Source organism: Silene latifolia, chromosome X (genome assembly GCF_048544455.1).
Source record: "Silene latifolia isolate original U9 population chromosome X, ASM4854445v1, whole genome shotgun sequence".
Taxonomy (NCBI): domain Eukaryota; kingdom Viridiplantae; phylum Streptophyta; class Magnoliopsida; order Caryophyllales; family Caryophyllaceae; genus Silene; species Silene latifolia.
The window spans coordinates 219,132,232-219,157,099 of NC_133537.1; the positions used below are offsets into that span (position 1 = coordinate 219,132,232).

Genomic DNA, 24,868 nt, shown 5'->3' on the forward strand with positions numbered 1-24,868 from the left:
CGAAGCTTCTGTTTTACAGGTTTGAAACCTGGTTTGATTGGAATTCCGTTTTCTGCAATATCCCTGTCGATTCCTGGCATGTCCTTATAGGACCAAGCGAAAACGTCCGTGAACTCGTGTAGAAGGTCTATGAAATTGGCCCTTTCAGTTGGGTTTAAGGTTGTCTTTATCCTAAGTTCTTGGGGTTCTAGTTCGGTTCCTACGTTCCTACGTTGATGGGTTCAGTGTTCTCTATAACTGGTGCCCCTTCCCCCTCTTGTAATATTTCTTTAGCTATGTAGGGAGGTAATTCGATTGAGTCTGGGTCAGGATCATCCTCATTATCATCGTAAATAGAATTGCATTCAAAATAACACAAAGAGTAAGCAGAATCTAATTTATTCATATTAAATTTTGAAAAGAGTTGAAAAAAAGAAGCCATCTGTTCAGTAGTCGGTGGCGGTAAAGGGACAGCTGCTGGGGCATTTCACGAGCTACTGTTACTACTCGATGTTATGCTAGGAAAAACAAGGGGATTGGGAGTGACGACAGGAGGAGACTCTCTAAGGACTTCTCTAGACTCCGACTCTGATTCCGACTCCCGACTCCGATTCTGACTCAAATTCGTTGTCTTCAGGTTCTCTTTTGAACATCTCTCCTTCTCCAGTGGTGACTTTGAAGAGCTTTCCTTGCTTGTGTTGGAATATGTGTCCTCCGACAATAATGCGATCACGACTGTTGATCATGATGATCACATGTTTAAATCTCATTTTTAAAGAATACAATTGGGAAGTAATATTTACTGTCAACTGATCAACATATATCGGTAATGATTGGCTGACTAGAGTTTGACATTACTGTCGTGCGACGGTGGTGATCAGTTGATCCCCTAGGTCATACCTAAAGGATAACACTCTTAATTGATCATTTAATTAATCGTATAACGTTACGAGTTAATTAAATTACTTGAAAATTGACGGACGATTTTGGAAGTAAAATTTACGTATCACATTGAAATTTGATTAAATGAGATACGGTCTGAGTAATCGAATTATATCATTGCTCAGATGAAATTATTGTTTAAAGAAACAATTGAATTTGAATGAATTATTATAAATACAATTTGTTGTGATTTATAATTGGTAAAATATTTTGGTACAAGTAATTATGAATTACTAAGTCAATTTTTGTATATGACGTATTTTTATTAATACGTTGATTTTTAATGTGTTAAAAATACATAACAAATTTATGTAACATATGACATGTGACATATTGACAATTGACAAAAATAAAATGGAATCCATTTTATCTCCATTTGGCCGAAATAGTGGGAGGATTTAACATATATATTATGTTGATTAAAGTTAATGGAAAACATAATTATGTTAACATATTGCTAGCCATGCACACCTACATATTCTTGTGAAGGTAACCATGGGCATGCATTGGCTCCATTTTTCCTCCACTCCCACCGGTTTTGGGAAGAGAAATCCTTGTGATTTTTCTTCTTATTTTATCTAATATTCACTTTGAAAAATACTAGTGATTATTATTCATTCATACAATCTAAAAACAAGAGTTTTAGAAAGAGAAAAAATTTCCTCTATCATTCCTCTCTCTCAACCGGTTTTGGGTGAGATACCAAATATTTTTGGGTCATTTTTCTTACAAAATTAATATTATCTAGTATACATTATATTAATTTTATTAAGAGTGTGTCTTGGGTATTAATCCTTGGGAGAGATCCTATACTTGGGTCTTTGTTCATCCAAAAGGAAAGCTCAAGAACAAAAGAGAAGGAGATCTCTTTTGTGCCCATTTAAACCGAAATTCCAATGTAAGAATGAAAGTTTCTTCTTTATTTTTGTTAATTAGTTTGCATGCATAAGATCACTTGTTAATTTTATGACAAATTAAATTAAAACATATATGAATATGTAAGTATATAGATCTACTTTTCCTTCAATCGGTATCATGAGCCATGGTTGTTTGCATGCAAATCGGTTAAAAGTTTTTCTGAGTTATAAAGATTAACATATAAAACTTGTATAATTTGTGTTATTATGATATATCACGAAATTAATTTATGCATGTTAAATTTTTGGTCCTAAAATATTTTTAGGATATTTTGGTTAATTTACGGATTTTTATTGTTCATATTATACAATAATGGCATTTAAATATGATTTTATGAGTAAAAATGTCATTTTCGGTCTAAAATTAGCTATACTTCGAATTTTCCAGTGCTTTTTGGATATGTTGTCACATATATTATTTTGCGATAACCTGTAAATTTCCATAATTTTTGGACTTCTTATGCTCGAAAAATGGATTTTTCATTGTTAAATTCGGATTTAAGTGAAAAATAGGTTAATATGAGATAAATTTCGAATCTGGTCATAGAAATTTAGTATGTTGTCACATGCAATTTTACAAGATGTGTGTAAAATAATAGGCTATAGTGAAGTCTTTTTGCATGATTTATGGATTTTTGAAGAAAAATAGCATAAATAGTGACATTATTAGTGAAAAAATTAATAAAACATAATCTATGACTAAGGAAAAACGTCCAATGTTGCATTTTATTATCTTTTTCAGATCTAAAATTGAAAAGTTAATGAATATAATTGTTCTCATGTTTTTATGATTATTTAGTTAAAACCGATAATCCGCAACATTGTTTTTCCGGATAAATTTCAAAATTTTTAACCTAAGTTTTTGAACATTATGAGTGTCATGGTATTTTTCCAGAATGTTCATGAGTTTAAATTTCAAAATTTGAATTTATTTGAAATTTTTGTGATTTATTTGAAGTTTATAGCTTATTTTTATAATTTTAAGTCCATTAATGAACAAATTTTATAAATATGAGTTAATTATGGTCAAATAATTAGTGAAGACTAAATTTTGAGTCCTAAGAGGTTAGGGTAATTGACTTATGCATAAATATGAATTTATGTAATTTTTGTGATTGTAAAATGTTGAAATCACGCAAATCCGTAAAAACTGAGTAATATACGATATTGGCTAATTAAAGGCGATTTAGCATAAATTGGGCATGTTCATACATATTATAATGCTGCATTTTCTTTATGATTGTCATAATTTTAATTTATGTAATTTTTGAATTATGTAATTTTTACTTAGTATGGCCTTAGTTTTTAATTGGTATTTCCCGAAATGTATGGGAATATCGATTCGGTTGTAATTTTTATTGTGATCTCGTATCACCGTCTTGTAATTTAATAGATTTATTTTATTATAGTTACAAATGTATAATAGAAAATTATGTAATTTGTTATGTAATTTTATTCATTTCGGAGTTCCCAAAGACGGATTTCTTCAAGATGGCGATACATAAAGACGGTGTTACCTCGAGATGCGTGCCACAACCGAAGTTCAAGGGACCAATGGAGTTGGTTTCCGAATTTGTAATAGTTAAATAGTTTTTCTATTTTAGGAAGGCCATACTAGGATTTATTTTTATGCTTTGCATTTTATTTATATGTCACATGCATCGCTAAATCGCCATAACTAAAACATGCATCCTCATCTAATCGAGTTCATCGACCGTGTCAATTAAAATTATCGTACTTCACCGCTTTAGTTCACTTAAAACGTGATAGATAATAAATTTACATGACCTCTCGCTAAAACAATCAATTAGACTTAGCCTTACCAAATAGTAGAAACCATGAAAACCTATTTCGCGAGGGAGTGCACTCGGCCACACCGGGGTACAAACCTTGTTACGTAGGGGAAGTGGGTGATGAATGTCTATCCACCGAATTCATGTTAATAAAGGGTATTTCGGCACACCGTGCCCTAAGTTGATATGGGTTTGGATTATGGACACATTTATTCGAAATTTGGGTTGTACTCAACGAAAGTATTCACGACGATTTCCGGATGTGTTTCGGGCTAGAGATGAATATTAATGTAAATATCATCGACCAAGAGTTCTAAAAGTAGAATCGATTAAAAGGTTAATCCACCGAGTTATGTTAATAAAGGGTATTTCGGCACACCGTGCCCTAAGTTGATATGAATTTGGGTCTTGGAATCATTTCATATAGTTGGGTAGAGGTCACTATATAAATGCTCATATCTTGTTAAATTTAATTACAAGTATGATTTAAAAAGACAAAATGTTAATATTTTCTTTCCTCCATATTTGTAGTTCATTACAATGAATCCATCAAACGCTACCGCGCCGATAACTATTGAGTCTTACCACAATGTTCTTGACGACGTTTGCTCCAACAATGATTTCGACACTACTAGAGAACTTTATTTTGGGATAGGTTCGGATGGAAACCTTAACTTCATCACTTCTTCTAAACCCCCCACTACTACTAGATCTCGTGTGAGCCCGTCTCAGGAAGACTACCTCATACAATCTGTAGGATCTTTGTCTCTGGAAGATAAAGATGCCAAAGCTAGTGGGAGCTCAAGCAATCAAGCTCTTGCTTCAAAGGGCAAAAAGTTCAAGAAGAAGGGAAAGCAAATCAAAAACTTCAAGCAAGTTAATGATGAATGCCATTATTGCTATGGCATGGGACATTGGCTTAGGAATTGTCCCGTATATTTGCGAAATATAAGGGAAGGAATCATCACTCCAAAAGGTAAAATTCCTAAGGAAATTTATGTTATTGATATAAATTAAACTTCCACTACGACATGGGTACTAGATACCGGTTGTGGTTCTCACCTTTGTAATCATTTACAGGGTTTAAGAGATGTGAAGAGGCTTAGCAAGGGAGATGTGGATCTACGCCTTGGAAATGGAGCTCGGGTAGCGGCCGAATCCAAAGGAACTTATGTTTTAGCTTTGCCTAACGGTTTTGAGTTGTATTTACATAATTGTTTTTATGTGCCTACACTCTCTAAAAACATTATTTCAATCGCCATGCTAGACATGGACGGTTTTTGTTTTGTCATTAAGAACAATCATTGTACTATTTCTAGGAACGACTTGGTTATAGGCCAAGCTTCCTCTATCAATGACATTTACATTTTAGAGACCTCAAATCCGACTAATGATATTTATAACATTCAATCAAAGAAACTCAAATCAAGTGACCCAAGTGAAGCGTTCATTTGGCATTGTCGATTAGGTCACATAAACGAGAATCGCATCAAAAGATTAATTTCGACTAATGTGATTACACCATTTGATTATCAATCATATGGTACATGCGAATATTGCCTACTTGGCAAGATGACTCGTAATCCTTTTAGTGGTAAAGGGACACGAGCTAGTGAACTATTGGGACTCATACATACCGATGTATGTGGACCAATGAGTATCACCGCTCGTGGTAATTATGACTACTTTATTACCTTCACCGATTACTTAAGTAGATATGGGTATATCTATTTGATGAAATATAAGAGTGAAGCGTTTGACAAATTCAAAGAATTTCAAAACGAAGTAGAGAACCAATTGAACAAAAGGATTAAATCACTACGATCTGACCGTGGTGGTGAATACCTTAGCCTTGAATTTGATTCACACTTGAAAGGTTGTGGTATTATATCACAACTTACTCCACCCGGAACACCACAACTCAATGGTGTTGCCGAAAGGAGAAATCGAACCCTACTTGATATGATTCGATCCATGATGAGTCAAACCGAGTTACCAAACTCGTTTTGGGGATTTGCAATTCAAACCGCAATAAAATCCTTGAACGTAAGTCCAACCAAAGCAACTGAAAAGACTCCATATGAGATATGGAGAGAAAAGGTTCCAAATCTATCCCATATGAAAATTTGGGGTTGTGATGCTTATGTCAAAATTAAAAATGACAACAAGTTGGCACCACGATCCGAAAAATGCATTTTTGTAGGTTATCCCATGGCCTCACTAGGCTATTACTTCTATAAGCCTCAAGAGAACAAAGTATTTGTGTCTCGCGATGCTGTCTTCCTAAAAAGTGATTTTATTTCTAGGAGACAGAGTGGGAGAAATTTTGAAATTGATGAAGTTCAAGAGCCACAAACCGAGATAGAGGCGCAAGAAGAAATTCCTTCGTCGTCTAATGCGGTTATTCCTCCTCCTCTTAGAAGAACGGGCCGAGTTATTCGCCATCCCGGTCGATATGTGGGACTTATCAAAGAAGATGGAACACTCGATGTGTTGCTTATAGATAGTGACGAGCCCGCCACCTACAAGGCCGCAATCTCTAGTCCAAATTCCTCCTTATGGCTTGAAGCCATGAAGTCCGAAATGGATTCCATGCAGGAAAACCAATTTTGGGACTTGGTAGATTTACCTAAAGGGGCAAGACCCCTTCAATGCAAATGGATATTCAAAATCAAGAATGGCATAGAAGGACATGACGATCTCTACAAAGCTAGGCTAGTGGCAAAAGGATTTACTCAAATCCAAGGTCTCCATTATGATGAGACCTTCGCCCCCGTAGCGATGCTAAGATCCATACGGATTTTGTTAGCGATTGCCTCATTTCATGATTATGAAATATGGCAAATGGATGTCAAAACCGCTTTTCTAAATGGGCATTTAGAGGAGGAGGTGTACATGATACAACCCGAAGGTTTTGTTGATTCTAAAAATCCTAACAAAGTGTGCAAGCTAAAGAGATCCATTTATGGTCTTAAGCAAGCATCTAGAAGTTGGAATCATCGATTTAATCATGTGATAAAAGAGAATGGTTTCACTCGAAGTGTTGAGGAACCATGTTTATACATGAAATTCAGTGGGAGCAATGTTGTGTTCCTAATCTTGTATGTCGATGACATACTACTCATTAGAAATGATATTCCAATGTTGTCTTCTGTTAAGAAGTGGTTAGGTAACCACTTCCAAATGAAGGATTTAGGGGAAGCACAACGCATATTAGGTATCCGGATCCATAGAGATAGATCCAAGAAGATATTGGCACTAAGTCAAGAGTCTTATGTTGATAAGATTCTTTGACGGTTCAGCATGGACAAATCCAAAAGGGGATTGGTACCTATGGTAACTGGGACGATATTGAGCAAGACTCAATCTCCCTCCGAACCCCATGATGTTGAACGCATAAAGACGATCCCTTATGCTTCCGCTGTTGGATCAATCATGTATGCCATGATATGCACACGTCCTGATGTCTCGTATGCCTTGAGCATGACGAGTAGATATCAAGGAAATCCAGGTGAGAGTCACTGGATAGCCGTCAAGAACATCCTTAAGTACTTGAGAAGAACTAAGGATTCTATCCTAGTGTTTGGAAGAGACACTGAGTTGCGTGTTAATGGATACACGGACTCAAGTTTCCAAACAGATAGAGATGACTTGAAATCACAAGCTGGTTTCGTTTTCATGCTCAATGGTGGTGCCGTAAATGGAGAAGCTTCAAGGAAGTCAGAATCGCGGATTCTACAACGGAGGTGAGTACATTGCGGATCGAGAAGAAGGCCGCTAAGGAAGCTGTGTGGATCAGGCAATTCACGGAAGGTCTAAAAGTAGTACCTACCGCCAATGATCCCATCACTCTCTATTGTGATAATAGTGGGACGATCTTCCAAGCTAAGGAGCCGAAGTCTAGTAATAGATCTAGACATGTACTTATAAAATATCATGTAATAAGAGATTTCATTGAAAGAAAGGAAATTGCGATTTGTAAGGTTGGGACGGATGACAACATAGCCGATCCGCTCACCAAGCCTTTATCGCAGGCTAAACATGATGGACATATGGCGTCCATGGGACTTAAACGTGTACCAAGTCTATGTTAGATTTTGAAATGAAATAAAAGTGTTGTTTTGTTCATGTTCATAATCACATTTGTCTTTTATCTTTAATTTATACATTGTTACATCCAAACGGGTTGTAATGACAATTGAACCCCGTTAAAGTGAACACGGATTAACATAGTATTTGCCCATAGTCACTTGTATGAGGTGACGTCTCGAAGTGACTAGAGTGTGATGCGATTGATGGCAAGTTCAAGTGCCATAGAGTCATGTGAGATGACTAGTCGATCACATAGGCAGACTGTTAGGAACATTTTGTCGGGCCTAATGACCGCTTATAGAGTTCTGGCAAATTTATATAGCCTGGTCGTGGCGAGAGCTGCTATAGTATTCAAATGAGTCGATTCTTTTGACTAAAGACTATTCGCCTAAGATGGCACAGTTTGATTAACTTTGATTTGTGTTACTACGACCTTCGTAAATGGGGTCAAATGGGCATATTTTGGGTTATGATGGCTGTGGCTAGTCGAAGGGAATGAGTGCGACAGGAATTGTCCACCCCTAGTCAGGGTTATAACAATATCTCAGGGCCACTCGAGGAGTAATGAACTGGAAATGCGTGGCCACCCTCGGATTGTATCCATGGTAGATAAATCCGGTCAATCAGTTATTCTCCAGATCGAGGAAACCACTCTCGATATGATCACTTGCAAGTACGACCTGAAAGACACCTTGCATTGAGTGGGAGATAGTAATAGGACAAGAGAATTGGTGACGCACACTTGTCGAGGACAAGTGGGAGATTGTTGGAATATGTGTCCTCCGACAATAATGCGATCACAACTGTTGATCATGATGATCACATGTTTAAATCTCATTTTTAAAGAATACAATTGAGAAGTAATATTTACTGTCAACTGATCAACATATATCGGTAATGATTGGATGACTAGAGTTTGACATTACTGTCGTGCGACGGTGGTGATCAGTTGATCCCCTAGGTCATACCTAAAGGATAACACTCTTAATTGATCATTTAATTAATCGTATAACGTTACGAGTTAATTAAATTAGTTGAAAATTGATGGACGATTTTGGAAGTAAAATTTACGTATCACATTGAAATTTGATTAAATGAGATACGGTCTGAGTAATCTAATTGTATCATTGCTCAGATGAAATTATTGTTTAAAGAAACAATTGAATTTGAATGAATTATTATAAATACAATTTGTTGTGATTTATAATTGGTAAATATTTTGGTACAAATAATTATGAATTACTAAGTCAATTTTTGTATATGACGTATTTTTATTAATACGTTGATTTTTAATGTGTTAAAAATACATAACAAATTTATGTAACATATGACATGTAACATATTGACAATTGACAAAAATAAAATGGAATCCATTTTATCTCCATTTGGCCGAAATAGTGGGAGGATTTAACATATATATTATGTTGATTAAAGTTAATGGAAAACATAATTATGTTAACCTATTTCTAGCCATGCACACCTACATATTCTTGTGAAGGTAACCATGGGCATGCATTGGCTCCATTTTTCCTCCACTCCCACCGGTTTTGGGAAGAGAAATCCTTGTGATTTTTCTTCTTATTTTATCTAATATTCACTTAGAAAAATACTAGTGATTATTATTCATTCATACAATCTAAAAACAAGAGTTTTAAAAAGAGAAAAAATTTCCTCTATCATTCCTCTCTCTCAACCGGTTTTGGGTGAGATACCAAATATTTTTGGGTCATTTTTCTTAAAAAATTAATATTATCTAGTATACATTATATTAATTTTATTAAGAGTGTGTCTTGGGTATTAATCCTTGGGAGAGATCCTATACTTGGGTCTTTGTTCATCCAAAAGGAAAGCTCAAGAACAAAAGAGAAGGAGATCTCTTTTGTGCCAATTTGAACCGAAATTCCAATGTAAGAATGGAAGTTTCTTCTTTATTTTTGTTAATTAGTTTGCATGCATAAGATCACTTTTTAATTTTATGACAAATTAAATTAAAACATATATGAATATATAAGTATATAGATCTACTTTTCCTTCAGGTTGTTCGTCCACTTGATCGACTTTCTCCATCCTTTCTGCTTATTTGAACTGGTTTCGGTGAATAAAGCTGCGGGGTTGAAATGGTCATCCTGAAGTATTATGGTAATGATCTCATCCTATGCAGCTCTGACGAATCAGTCGTCCTCAAACAGAAGGCTAACAGCCTGTTCGTCTAAGCAAGGTGCTTGACGAGTTTTGACAGTAGGAACCGTTTCTGAAGGAATGAAGTAGCAATCGTGAAAGATCTCGATTCCAGCTAGTTGCGTTCCTTTATAGTGCCAAGGTTCGGGAAACCCGTGAAAGTATTCTTGATTCCCTTCTCTAACGAAGTATCCATTTAGGGTAGGGAGGTAGGGTTGCATTTGGATTCCCTTGTTCTTACGATTTTGAAATTGAGTGAGCATCTCCAAAGCTTCTTCTTTCGTGGGTTTTTATCCCAATCCCAATGGTATCCTTTGAGAGTTTCCTTCGTTGTAAGGTGCAAAGGTGTTTTTCTTAGCAGGATTCAGTGGCATTCCCGGGAAATATCCCTGAGACTTGAGTATGTGGTTGACCACTAAATTGGAGTATGGATCGAAGTATAGTGGTACCAGTTCACTCTCTACAAGGTTTATGCCATGAAAGCCCCCAAGCTCGTATACTGGATCTGTGACAACTTGGTTGCTTGACATCTTCTCTATCACTGCCTTGATAGGTGACGAAGTGATCGTCACTACTTTGCCATCTAGTGGGATCTTGATTTTCTGGTGCAAGGTGGATGTTACTGCTTTGGAAGCATGAATCCAAGGCCTTCCTAGAAGTATATTGAATGATGCTTCGATATCCACTATTTGAAAGTTAACCTTTCGCCTAATCGGCTCTGTGGCTATGGTGAGGTTGACTAGTCCTACCACTTTACGCCGTGTTCTATCGTATGCTCGAACTCCTTGGTTAGTAGGAGTCCAATATGATTCTTTCATGCCTAATTTGTATGCTGTCTTTAGTGGTATGACACTGACTGCGGAGCCATCGTCTACCAAGGTCTTTGGCACGTTCTTCTTTAAGCATATGACGGTAATGTACAAAGCTAGGTTGTGACTGGCGCCGAAGGGAGGCAAATCCTCATCTGAGATAGTAACTGGGTTACTTAGCTTAGCTGAATCTTGGAAGACCAAGTTGACTACGTCGTCAGGCGTAGAGTTGTGCGCCACGTTCAATTTAGCCAAGGCTTGCAGTAAAGCCTGGCGATGAGGAAATGAACTTACCACTAGGTTCCAGACTGAAAGATCAGCCTTTGTTTTCTGTAGTTGCTTTAGCAAGTGGTCAGTAGATGTATCTTTGCCATCATTTTAGTAACTGGACCATTAGCTATAGGACCGTTCTGAGAAACATTTTGATATGGACACCCTGAACAAGTAAGGTGGTCTATATCTTGATCTTTGCTAGCTTTGACTATGTCCTCACTAACCTTGTCTAGATAGTTCTCAGTGAGGTACTCATCTTCATCGTCATCGGCCCATATTCCGTTGACGATAGCAAGCTATCTCAATATGATAATCTCGGCTTCTAAACTGATTATTTGGTCGACTAGACTGTCAATCACTACGACTATCTCTTGCATTGTTGAATTTTAAGGCAGAATTAGTGGCACGCTCTCCTTGGGTATGGTGCTTGGATTGCGGAGGGATGCTACTACATCTTCCAGTTCTGAAACTTGCCTACTTACACTCTTTGCCCATGCGATAAAATCGGTGATGGTAGGAGAAATGGTGGAGTAACTCCTCTCATCTTCTAATCCATAAGAACGACTAGTTGAGCCTTGATATCCACGACCTACCATTTTGGACAAGATCCCTTTACGGATGTCATCTTCAATTCTCGTCCCTAGCAAGGTTAGATCTTTGAAGGTCTTTATGTTTTGGTACCTCAAGTGGTTTGCATAAATAGGTCTCAAGTTATCCACGAACTTTTCCACAAGGGTAGCTTCATCTGGATGTTCAACTAATTGTGTGCTAGTCTTCCTCCACCTACTTAGGAAGTTGGTGAAGCCTTATTTTTCATTTTGGGTAAGAACCTCTAGAGTGCGCATGTTGACTTGGATTTCAGTATTATCCGCGTATTGTTTAGTGAATTCAATTGCGGTGTCATCCCAAGTGGCAATCTTCTTGTGCTCCAAAGAGTATAACCATTGCTTAGGAATGGTGTCGAGAGATAAAGGAACGATCCTGAAGAATATCCCAGGTTTGATGCCTTTGATAGACATGTAGTCTTTGAAAGCACGAATATGGTTCAAAGGGTTTTCATGGCCCTTGAATTTCGGGATGTCAGTCATGTTAAAGTTGGTTGGCAATTGAGCATTCACCGCCTCATACTTGCGATTATTCTCCCTGTAGATGTCATCTCCCTTAAGGTACATTAGTTGCTCCTCCAAGCATTGAAGTCGCTTTTCAGCTTCAGTAGGACCTATTGGAGGGTTGTTTTCTTGTTGTCAACAAAGGGTGGAAGGTTATCATGCATAACTTCACTAGGAATATCGTGTTCTGCAGGAGGGAGTCTAGTTTCTACAACAACAATTCGGCCTTCAATAGCATTGACGCGATCATAGGCTTGGTCTTGGCTTGTTTGGAGACGAGTGAGCATAGCTAGGATTTGATCATTACCATTTGGTGGTTGACCACTAGAACTTGTGGTACTAGTTTCAGGCATCTTGGAAGCTGGATAAGAAATTGACGACGAATCAAAACACGATTGACCATTCTAGCACACTTACTCAAAGAAAAGACTCGACTTGTGAAGTGGTGTGGACATTAGCCCACCTGCACGCCCAGTCGATCTGTGGACATACAACGGTCTTTTGAAAGTCACGCTCGACGGCGTAAAAATATGCTTTCGACCGGATCGTTTTAGATCGGTCGGTTTCGTCTCGGCAAAGGTCTCGAAACGATTAGAGATGTTCGGAGTCGCCACCAAGCACTTGTGGGATGCTTGTAACCCGTTCGAATCCACTTTATACCTCGGTCAAACAAAGGATAAAGCAATGTTTGACATAGGTACTAAAGATAAGGAATCGTCCCTCTTTAGCATCCTATCTCTAGAATGACTCTCGTATGCTCTGGATAAGGTCGTCCACTATCCAATGTTTCTGAGTAAGAGGTGAAGGTACGTATTGGGAAGCCCTTTAATCAGACACCCAATCCCGCGCGCGGTAGCGGCCTCTACTGATCGATCTTGGTTGGTTGAATGCAAAAGTTAATAAAATGGTTTAAATGCATGAATGCGCATCCAATAGTTTAAACCTAACATGTGGGAGCTTTCTAAGTCGGTTGATTTAATCCAAGTATCAAGTATAAGATGTCAAGTTGGATTTATGGTCGATTTTCATGCAAGACGGAAATTAAACATCCATTTACCAAATTAGGTTTATGGTGCATAACGTGATCCATTTGTCTTAGTAAGGCATTTTGCAAATACGGTATTTGAATGAGCAAATTAGTCGTCTGATCCGTCCTATATCCGGGTTAGCCGGAGTCGGGATCGTCCTAGACTAATGCTGGAAAGGGAACAGACCCTTCATCAGGCAGCCAGAAGAGGCGCGAGCCTATTGGCGATGCAAGAGAGTCTCCCCTGGTTTGAAAATAGAAAAAGAAGTGGCCTGTTTAGCCGCGGGTCAGTCAACGGTATATGACGTGTTCTGACCATTGAAAAACGTTTATAAAACATGTTGAAAAATGGGTATTTGAACCCGTTTTGGTTTAAAAGGACCGTTTAGGCTGTATTTGTGTTGATTTGAAGAACGAGACTTGAATAATCGTCATTGTTTTGACAGTATTCGATGTCAGGTTCGACTTTGTAAGTCTGACATGAATAGTTTTGAAAATGAATATGAACTAATTGTTTTAAGTTCATTTAAATATAATTAGTCGATACTCATCATCGTACTCGGGTTAAAATCCGACATGGTATGTAGAACCAAGGATGACTTTGTGTTGGTGACTAATACATTTATTTTGAAAATGTAAAGAAATGATGAAAGGCTTTAAAATACCTTCGAAAATGTAATTAACCAAATATTATCACCGAAACACGGATTAAACCGTCATGGTATTAAGAACCAAGGGTGAAAAATGGTTTGAAAATACTTGAAATGGTAAAAACCGATTACAATTAGGAAAATGAAAATAGGGGAAAAGAAGAGACCAAACACGGATTGGACTTAAGGCTTGGCAGGGTGCTTTAGGCGCGAGCCTACGTGCTACGTAAGTAGCCTCTGGCTCAACCAAAAAGTCCAGTTTTGGCTCATTCTTCCCATGTTTTGGACCATGTTATGCATGATTTAGCATGTTCTAGTCATGAAACAAGTAAAGACATGATAAAAAAAGATTTTTAAACCCTCATTCTTACATGTTTGGCTTATGGCGAGAAACCAATGTAAGTGTATCAACTCGTTTGGTCGGAAAAGACTCGGTTTAAAACCGTTTTAGTAAGTAGAAAGAGTGTTTTGTTAAGTTTAGTGATGGTGTAGTGGTCGAAATGGTCGGTCAAGTGATTTAATGCATGATGACGGTACCAAACAATGTGTAAGGCTTGTGTTTACGATCGGTAGGTCGTAAACATGTGTCGGATTGTGACTTAGGAAGTCGAGTCTAGAATTTTAAGGGAGAAAAGAGGGGGCGGATACTCGCGTAACCTTAAAATGGTTGCATTTGAGGGGTAATTATAGGAGAATGAGTGGTTGAGTGAGTTTTGAGCGCCGTGGCCACCTGGGCTGCTGAAAGAGGCGCGAGCCATGTCGCACGTCTTCGAGGTGTCTTGTCGCTTTCACACAAATGCAGTCATGATTTGTTCTATCCTAAGATTTGTATGCACATACTTAGTACGTGACCATGCATGATTCCGGGAAATCTTAACATGGAAGCAATTGAATGGTTTTGTTTTTTGTGTTTGACTCGGTTTGACTCGTTGTTTGAGTCGGGATTTGAATTTTTGAGTCGGTTTTTGGTCCGGTGTCGGTTTTGACTCTAGTTAGTGTCATTGCGACCCCGTCGTCATGCATTAAACACTCCAGGTACTTTTGAAAAGTTTTGGAATGTTTTATTTTCGAAATCGTTTTAAGTTTTCCGACGTAAAGTTATACACGAACTGTCGATCAAACGCTGCGATTCCAAATCATGTTGTAGTTCGATAATGTGACACCCTCGCTTATTGCGGAAAAGTAAACACATAATTCTAGATAAAAACTGCATGGATATGTTTGTAAAAGGTTCATTTGGGTAAAAACCTGTAATTTTTAAAACCGAAAACGAAACTTGAACCTGTTATAAAAATATCCAAATGGGAAGGTGTCAAACATGCAAGGTCCAAAATAAATCTCATGAATGAAACATCGCTAAAGTCGCGAAACAAAGTTATACAACCCAAATATGAGAAAGGGAGACATATGTCCCTAAAAGAATATGACATAAAAAGTATTTAAGGGTCACAATATAATGAGGCCAATCTAGGTCCCAAGGTTACTTTGCTCGCTAGCTCGTCCATGTACCCCATATAAGCATCACCTACCTGTCGATCGCATTTTATACAAATACGAAAGCCACAGTCAGTGGGGAGTAACTCCGAGTTCTCCCAGCCACGAAATGTCATAATTAGTATAACATGTAAACATAAGAATATGAATACGAATCACACATAGCCTTAGCATATAGATGCTAGACAATCGTGCTTATCATGTGAACAACAATATAACAACACATAGTCCTAGCATGAGAACACTAGACCGACTCATACTACACTATCATGTGAATCACATAACATCCAGGAATCCAAACTATATCAACCATAGCCGGATTGCATCTCACCTTCTATGATTCATAGAATCATCAAACAAGAAAGGACAATATATCTAGAGACAGGCATAAGTTCCTAGTACAAATAATAGTCACTCAGAACTCGAGTCTATACCACGAGGTAAGGTAAACACCCTAGTCCTAAACCTGCGCAGACCTAGCGACATGCGGAAAATACCGCATCCAAGACCCATGATCACACACATGAGTACCCCTAAGGAGTCCACCAAAGGGTTGGCTAGTACTTAAGCTGACCACATACTTCTAAGAGTACGTCAGGAGGTCATGCCCTAACTTGGATATAAGCCCACCAAGCTAAGACACAAAGGCTATTAAGCTGTGAACATACACTCGTCAAAGACTATAAGGGCCTATCTATGACATCGACCGAAGTCACTCACCTAGGACCTAGTCCCAACTAAACGCTTTAGCCTACAACACTTAAGACAAGTAGGACACCCACTTAACCATAAGAGGGGCAAAGAGTCCAACTTTCAAACATAATGCTAACATTCTATCATGTGAAAGGCTCTATAAATGTCTATTCAGCAGACAATCCAACCATATCCTCAATGTCATCAATAACCAAATTATAGCTAACCATCAATATCATAATCCATGAGAATAAGCTAAAATGGCAACAAGACAAGAAGACTCAAGTATAAGGCAACCAATTCATCCAACAACCAACATGTGAAATGATAATTACAAATATCATGGCATAACATAAAACCTCCAATAATAACCAATCTCACCTCAAAGACAAACCCTCGACCCTAGTCCCGCGACGGGTCATCGGTCAAATCGAGGTTGACCGGTTTAAACCTAGTTTAACCAAACTCATTCGGTCAAACTGGCCCAGCTCAGAGTCTTGGCCTACCTTGGCCCAAATCACAAAATGTATCACAATGTCATTCTCATGCTATTTCCAATTTCTATCATGTGAGAAACGAAAGTAACACATTATCAATCTCCTAAACACTTAACAAACAACAAACACAACATCAATGTGACATTAAATCGTCGAGTAACTCGGAATAGTTACCTTAAGCTAGCAAAGAGACAAGTAATAACTTGAGAAAGCTTCTAAAACCCCAAAATTACTCTTCATCTTCAACCACATATGAGTCACCTAAAATAATTATGTGAAGGGACGATATTAACGAATTATCGTTATATAAAATATGAGACGGAAATTAATTTAATTATATTTTAAATAAACCAAACTAGCGTCAAAACAATTTATAGATACGGCCCAAGCGTTATTATGGCAACCTCAAACTCGGCCTAACAACCAAATTCTCCATACGGGGTTAACACAACCACAAACACGTACCTAAACTAACTCCCCATACCCGCTCAACACAACCCGAACAACCAGAAATCATGATTATACGCTCAAAGCTGACGCCAACATTATATTAGTCACTCTCGTCCCAATAATTAATTCAATCTCAACTCTCTACTCCATCTCTCTCATTACTCCGTCCTACTCATTACTCAATACCAGTAACCAGATTTCCATCTCAATTTCAAAATCGATATTGTCAAATATTCCATTAAAGGGACTGCTCAACACTTAAAGTACAAGACTTTAAGCTACTCACCCACGAGTCAACGTCAAAGGAAACGACAATTTAAACATGATACCCAAAATCCAAAATAACGATAATGGAGTAGAAGGTTATTCATTACTAAACCTTTCTCGCTCAAAGCCAATACTTAATTATTCAAATAACTATTAGCTATTCTTTCCAAGTCCTCTTCGTCACTTTCCCAAGTACCATACTAATTCTACTTTATTCATCAAACTAATTCCCAATTATAATTAACATAACTATAAGAAGTCAAACAATGATTCCTCAAAACCAAATCTCGGTGAAAAAGTCATAGCAGAATAAGGTGTAATAATCAAATCCAAGCTTATCTAACCAATTTGTTCCACACTCTAATTTCAACTTTGTACTCAACCATCGTGATTCCAACTAATATCTTTCTTCATCACTATTAAGATCCAACATAGATAATATGCGACTAAACCCATCTCACGAAATAGAAGAAACTTATTGATAGAAAATATTAGTATAGGAATCAATTACTATTAATATTATACATCAAACAACATAAGTAATAAATCTCAGCATGTAAACCCGCACCTGTCACGGGTATAAGACGGATTCGACATCCCCATTTTAACTTAGTTTTCAGACGGAATTTAAGACAGAAATGAGACGGAAGTGTGACGCAACTAAAATTGAGCATACAAAATGAGGAAAAGTATAAAGAACCGAGGTGTCTTTTAAGACGACCTTTTTGAAAACTCAGTCAAAACTCAAACTTTATTACCTTAAAAGAACGAGGAAGGGACGAGGAAGCTAATGACGTAAAAATTAGAGGAAAAAGTTGAGAGACGAGGGAGAAATCTTGGATTGAAGGGGACGGTTTCAATGGAGTATACTGAGCTTTGTTGTTTGGTTGTTGTTGCCTGTTGTTTTCGAAAAAGCAGAGGAAGGAGAAGGAGTATGTGGGTGTGGGGACGCAGCATTAGGACAACAACAATAATTAATAACAATAATAATATTAATAATAATAATATATAATAATATATAAGAGAGATATTTAGAGGTAGGGTGTAAGAGGGTTGGTGAGCGGGTTGTCACTTTTCGATTGGTCCGTGTTTAGATAAGATTCTCCATTGAAATGCGACGGTCTAAAGTTAGACAGAATTTAAGACGGAAAATATTATTATTATTATTATGGTCATTATTATTGTCCGACCAAAAGTACGTATTTTTCTATAAATTAAACTTTAAAATATTCTTTTCATTTAAATCGTGCGCAAAAAAATGAATTAATTAAATTAAATAATTTAAAAATATAAAATAAGGTAATTAAACGGTTTAATAAATTATAATTGTCAAAATGGGAAATTCGCGGGTGTTACAATCACCCCACCTTTTAAAAAGTTTCGTCCTCGAAACTTGAAAGTAGAAATGAAAGGTTATGAAAATAAAACTGGAATTGAAATCGGTAAGTAAAACATTTAAAAGGTCACTTATCGTAAGAATCAAAATTCTTTCAAGAACTTCAGCTAAAATTTTCCGACAGAACCAGACTCTCATCAGAGGAACGGATGTGTTCTCGTTACGTATTCAAGAACATCACATTCCAAATCAAAGATAAGGTAAAAAGGCAAATCATTTATATAAATCAAAATCAAAATACCTTCAAAAACATTAACGAAGGTTTTCAAAGGTATAAGTCTCATTCATGGAACGGAATTGCTCTTGTCGTGCACACAAGAACGCTAAATTTCCAAGTCAGAGACAAATTTAAAACAAAAACTATTCGCCGACAAGCGTAGAACAAGTTATCAAACGTCTCCAATAACTAGTTCTAACATCCGATCAACGTTTAAATCAAAATGAGAGAAAGGTAATCTACTCAAATTTTCTTTTGTAAAAGCCGAAATAGAAATGAAGGTTTCACTTTTAAACTCGGAAGGGAGTCAAATTTCTGAAAATGTAATCTTAAACTTTGACATAGAAATCATAAATAGAACAAGGTTAACAGAAATTGGATAAAACTTAACGAAATCTCGGGTTTAGTAATTAAAATTACGATAAATGAGTTTATATTCAAGGAAGGAATAGGGAACTAAATCAAATTTTCATTTTCAAGTCTTCAAAAATAGGTTAGGTTTGCAGAAGTGACATAAACTTTTAAGAATGAATCGAAACTGGTAGCTTGAAAGTTTAGGAGTTGAACAAAAGAAGAGTAACTTAGACATCATAGATACAAGTATGCTAAGAGGATTCAAACTTAACTGATCAAAAGAGCTATGATGAATTTCATAGGGTAAGAATTGAAGTCAATTCAACAAGGATGTCAAAGATAGAGTTTCACAGGTTAGGAGTTCCAAACTTAAAGTAGGAGCAAGATGAAGCGAGAAAGAGAGGTACAAACGGTAACACTTATGGTCAATGAAAAACAGAAATTAGACAACAAGGAAACGTCAGATACTCAAACCTCAAACATCAACATCATCCTAAGCGGTTCCGAAAACTTCCTAACAACAAAACCTTTAGTCACAACACTTCCAAGGATTTCCTCAAAACACTCATATTACTCCACTCTAAGCTATTCAATGAAACAAGGCACTCCACTATAAGTGTGATTTCACCACTGCAAAACCTCAAACATCTACAAACAACTTCCACAAGATCAAGGTCAAGGTTTCCAACAAGGCTATACTCATATCCAACTAGGGTCAACCATGGGTTCCTTCGAAAAGTAAACCCTCCATCAAGAATCCCAATACCAAGCCCTAAACTCCAAGAAAAGGTTTCTCAAATATTCTACAAGGTTCTCTTTTCAAAACAAGGTAGTAACATGCCAATCCAAAGTCTGAAAAATCAATAGGATCTCGAGTCCTTTTATCATTTTACTTATTAAGGATTCCCAAAAGCGGAACTACACTCAGCTACAACATCATCCCATCATCTCAAGTACACAATGCGACCTCAAGGTCTATAAAACTATAGGGTTAACAAATTCTTCTCAATACTAAGTCTCTCAACTCAAGAACTCTCAAGAGCCAACTAATACCAAATCACATCACTAATCCATTATGGTCATCAACATCCCAAGGAGTATTCTTTCAAATTTGACATCCTAAAACTTACTTACCATCAAATTCCCAAGAAACAAGGTCTTAATTGTAACAACACTTTATCACCTCAAAGTTCCTAAAACCATAAATTGAAACTATGTTCTTTAACCTAACAATTGGTGTCAACCATACCGTTACCCTTTCTAGTTATTAAAACAAGTGCTAAAACTTCCCAATAATGTAGCTTACTCTCACTCTCATACCATACCTCAAGTAGTAATCAATATCACTCACTTTATCAAGGATGTAGGTATAAGAACCATCAAGTATGTCTCATCACACTACCTAAGTCTTTTCAACATCAAATCCTCTCAAAACCAGGAAAGGGTCAAACACAAACAATCCCTTCAAAGGTCATAATTTCCAACCAAGGTCAACATTTCTCAAAAGAAATAGTATTATCAAAAGGCGTTAAGGAAGGATAAGCAAGGAACAAATAACAAGTTAGGAAATACAAGAGTGACTCACAAGGAGAAAGAAAAGAGGATTTAGAAGAAGGAATAAGCATTAAGAAGTAAAGAACAGGGCAAGGTACACAAAGAATGAGAAACATCTTCGAGGAAGTAGAAGCATTCTTCAAAGTTGAACAAATCTTCAATTTCTGGCAATAGGCACCATGTCTTGATCTTCACGTTGATAAGTTCACGGTTATTGATCCAAGGACACAACAATTATAAAATGACAATCAACAAACATGTTAGTACCTAACAAAGAGCAATCACAAAGAGACTACAACATAAGGTCCTAAGTCTACCCATCCTACCCATCTCTCAAGTTTATTATTTTAAGGTCAAATTATTTATATTGGGGTGCACAAACGTGCGTCGGGAGCAAATATGCTCTGATACCAACAGTGACACCCTCGCTTATTGCAGAAAAGTAAACACATAATTCAAGGTTAGCTGCTCAGATACAGGAGCAGGCCGGAAGAAGAGGGTGCAGCAAAGGTGGTCCTGGGATGGCTAATAGCACTAATGGTTGGCTAAGCTGCTTGCAATGAGGCCCTGGTAGCTGTTGTGCTGTTAGTTTCTGGTTGTATCGTTTGCTTTTTTGGTTTGTTTGAGCTCACCAGGGTTTGAACCCCTAACCTTGTAAATGTATCTTGGTCCTTGATATAATATATATACTCACATTTCACCTAAAAAAAAAATGTTTGTAAAAGGTTCATTTGGGTAAAAACCTGTAATTTTTAAAACCGAAAACGAAACTTGAACCTGTTATAAAAATATCCAAATGGGAAGGTGTCAAACATCCAAGGTCCAAAATAAATCTCATGAATGAAACATCGCTAAAGTCGCGAAACAAAGTTATACAACCCAAATATGAGAAAGGGAGACATATTTCCCTAAAAGAATATGACATAAAAAGTATTTAAGGGTCACAATATAATGAGGCCAATCTAGGTCCCAAGGTTACTTTGCTCGCTAGCTCGTCCATGTACCCCATATAAGCATCACCTACCTGCCGATCGCATTTTATACAAATACGAAAGCCACAACGGGGGAGTAACTCCGAGTTCTCCCGACCACGAAATGTCATAATTAGTATAACATGTAAACATAAGAATATGAATACAAATCACACATAGCCTTAGCATATAGATGCTAGACAATCGTGCTTATCATGTGAACAACAATATAACAACACATAGTCCTAGCATGTGAATACTAGACCGACTCATACTACACTATCATGTGAATCACATAACATCCAGGAATCCAAACTCTATCAACCATAGCCGGCTTGCATCTCACCTTCTATGATTCATAGAATCATCAAACAAGAAAGGACAATATATCTAGAGACAGGCATAAGTTCCTAGTACAGTCAATAGTCACTCAGAATCGAGTCTATACCACGAGGTAAGGTAAACACCCTAGTCCTTAACTGCGAGACCTAGCGACATGCGGAAAATACCGCATCCAAGACCCATGATCACACACATGAGTACCCCTAAGGAGTCCACCAAAGGGTTGGCTAGTACTTAAGCTGACCACATACTTCTAAGAGTACGTCAGAAGGTCATGCCCTAACTTGGATATAAGCCCACCAAGCTAAGACACAAAGGCTATTAAGCTGTGAACATACACTCGTCAAAGACTATAAGGGCCTATCTATGACATCGACCGAAGTCACTCACCTAGGACCTAGTCCCAACTGAATGCTTTAGCCTACAACACTTAAGACAAGTAGGACACCCACTTAACCATAAGAGGGGCAAAGAGTCCAACTTTCAAACATAATGCTAACATTCTATCATGTGAAAGGCTCTATAAATGTCTATTCAGCAGACAATCCAACCATATCCTCAATGTCATCAATAACCAAATTATAGCTAACCATCAATATCATAATCCATGAGAATAAGCTAAAATGGCAACAAGATAAGAAGACTCAAGTATAAGGCAACCAATTCATCCAACAACCAACATGTGAAATGATAATTACAAATATCATGGCATAACATAAAACCTCCAATAATAACCAATCTCACCTCAAAGACAAACCCTCGACTCTAGTCCCGCGACGGGTCATCGGTCAAATCGAGGCTGACCGGTTTAAACCTAGTTTAACCAAACTCATTCGGTCAAACTGGCCCAGCTCAGAGTCTTGGCCTACCTTGGCCCAAATCACAAAATGTATCACAATGTCATTCTCATGCTATTTCCAATTTCTATCATGTGAGAAACGAAAGTAACACATTATCAATCTCCTAAACACTTAACAAACAACAAACACAACATTAATGTGACATTAAATCGTCGAGTAACTCGGAATAGTTACCTTAAGCTAGCAAAGAGACAAGTAATAACTTGAGAAAGCTTCTAAAACCCCAAAATTACTCTTCATCTTCAACCACATATGAGTCACCTAAAATAATTATGTGAAGGGACGATATTAACGAATTATCGTTATATAAAATATGAGACGGAAATTAATTTAATTATATTTTAAATAAACCAAACTAGCGTCAAAACAATTTATAGATACGGCCCAAACGTTATTATGGCAACCTCAAACTCGGCCTAACAACCAGCCTCCATACGGGGTTAACACAACCACAAACACGTACCTAAACTAACTCCCCATACCCGCTCAACACAACCCGAACAACCAGAAATCATGATTATACGCTCAAAGCTGACGCCAACATTATATTAGTCACTCTCGTCCCAATAATTAATTCAATCTCAACTCTCTACTCCATCTCTCTCATTACTCCGTCCTACTCATTACTCAATACCAGTAACCAGATTTCCATCCCAATTTCAAAATCGATATTGTCAAATATTCCATTAAAGGGACTGCTCAACACTTAAAGTACAAGACTTTAAGCTACTCACCCACGAGTCAACGTCAAAGGAAACGACAATTTAAACATGATACCCAAAATCCAAAATAACGATAATGGAGTAGAAGGTTATTCATTACTAAACCTTTCTCGCTCAAAGCCAATACTTAATTATTCAAATAACTATTAGCTATTCTTTCCAAGTCCTCTTCGTCACTTTCCCAAGTACCATACTAATTCTACTTTATTCATCAAACTAATTCCCAATTATAATTAACATAACTATAAGAAGTCAAACAATGATTCCTCAAAACCAAATCTCGGTGAAAAAGTCATAGCAGAATAAGGTGTAATAATCAAATCCAAGCTTATCTTACCAATTTGTTCCACACTCTAATTTCAACTTTGTACTCAACCATCGTGATTCCAACTAATATATTTCTTCATCACTATTAAGATCCAACATAGATAATATGCGACTAAACCCATCTCACGAAATAGAAGAAACTTATTGATAGAAAATATTAGTATAGGAATCAATTACTATTAATATTATACATCAAACAACATAAGTAATAAATCTCAGCATGTAAACCCGCACCTGTCACGGGTATAAGACGGATTCGATAGCCCCATTTTAACTCGGTTTTGGACGGAATTTAAGACGAAAATGAGACGGAAGTGTGACGCAACTAAAATTGAGCATACAAAATGAGGAAAAGTATAAAGAACCGAGCTGTCTTTTAAGACGACCTTTTTGAAAACTCAGTCAAAACTCAAACTTTATTACCTTAAAAGAACGAGGAAGGGACGAGGAAGCTAATGACGTAAAAATTAGAGGAAAAGGTTGAGAGACGAGGGAGAAATCTGGGATTGAAGGGGACGGTTTCAATGGAGTATACTGAGCTTTGTTGTTTGGTTGTTGTTTTTGTTGTTTTTTCGAAAAAGCAGAGGAAGGAGAAGGAGTATGTGGGTGTGGGGACGCAGCATTAGGACAACAACAATAATTAATAACAATAATAATATTAATAATAATAATATATAATAATATATAAGAGAGATATTTAGAGGTTGGGTGTAAGAGGGTTGGTGAGCGGGTTGTCACTTTTCGATTGGTCCGTGTTTAGATAAGATTCTCCATTGAAATGTGACGGTCTAAAGTTAGACGGAATTTAAGACGGAAAATATTATTATTATTATTATGGTTATTATTATTGTCCGACCAAAAGTACGTATTTTTCCATAAATTAAACTTTAAAATATTCTTTTCATTAAAATCGTGCGCAAAAAAATGAATTAATTAAATTAAATAATTTAAAAAT

General features: G+C 36.9%; 2 long non-coding RNA genes across 2 annotated transcripts; both read right to left on the reverse strand.

The window, feature by feature from the left end:
- Nucleotides 1–15,018: 15,018 nt before the first annotated feature.
- Nucleotides 15,019–18,149, reverse strand: LOC141621709 (uncharacterized). Its single transcript, XR_012532602.1, has 3 exons — nt 17,929–18,149; nt 16,628–16,714; nt 15,019–15,298 (listed from the first exon to the last, which is right to left on the reverse strand). It is a non-coding gene; the product is annotated as an uncharacterized LOC141621709 (long non-coding RNA).
- Nucleotides 18,150–21,488: 3,339 nt separating this feature from the next.
- On the reverse strand, nt 21,489–24,467 carry LOC141621710 (uncharacterized). Its single transcript, XR_012532603.1, has 3 exons — nt 24,337–24,467; nt 23,039–23,125; nt 21,489–21,715 (listed from the first exon to the last, which is right to left on the reverse strand). It is a non-coding gene; the product is annotated as an uncharacterized LOC141621710 (long non-coding RNA).
- Between the last annotated feature and the right edge of the window lie 401 nt (nt 24,468–24,868).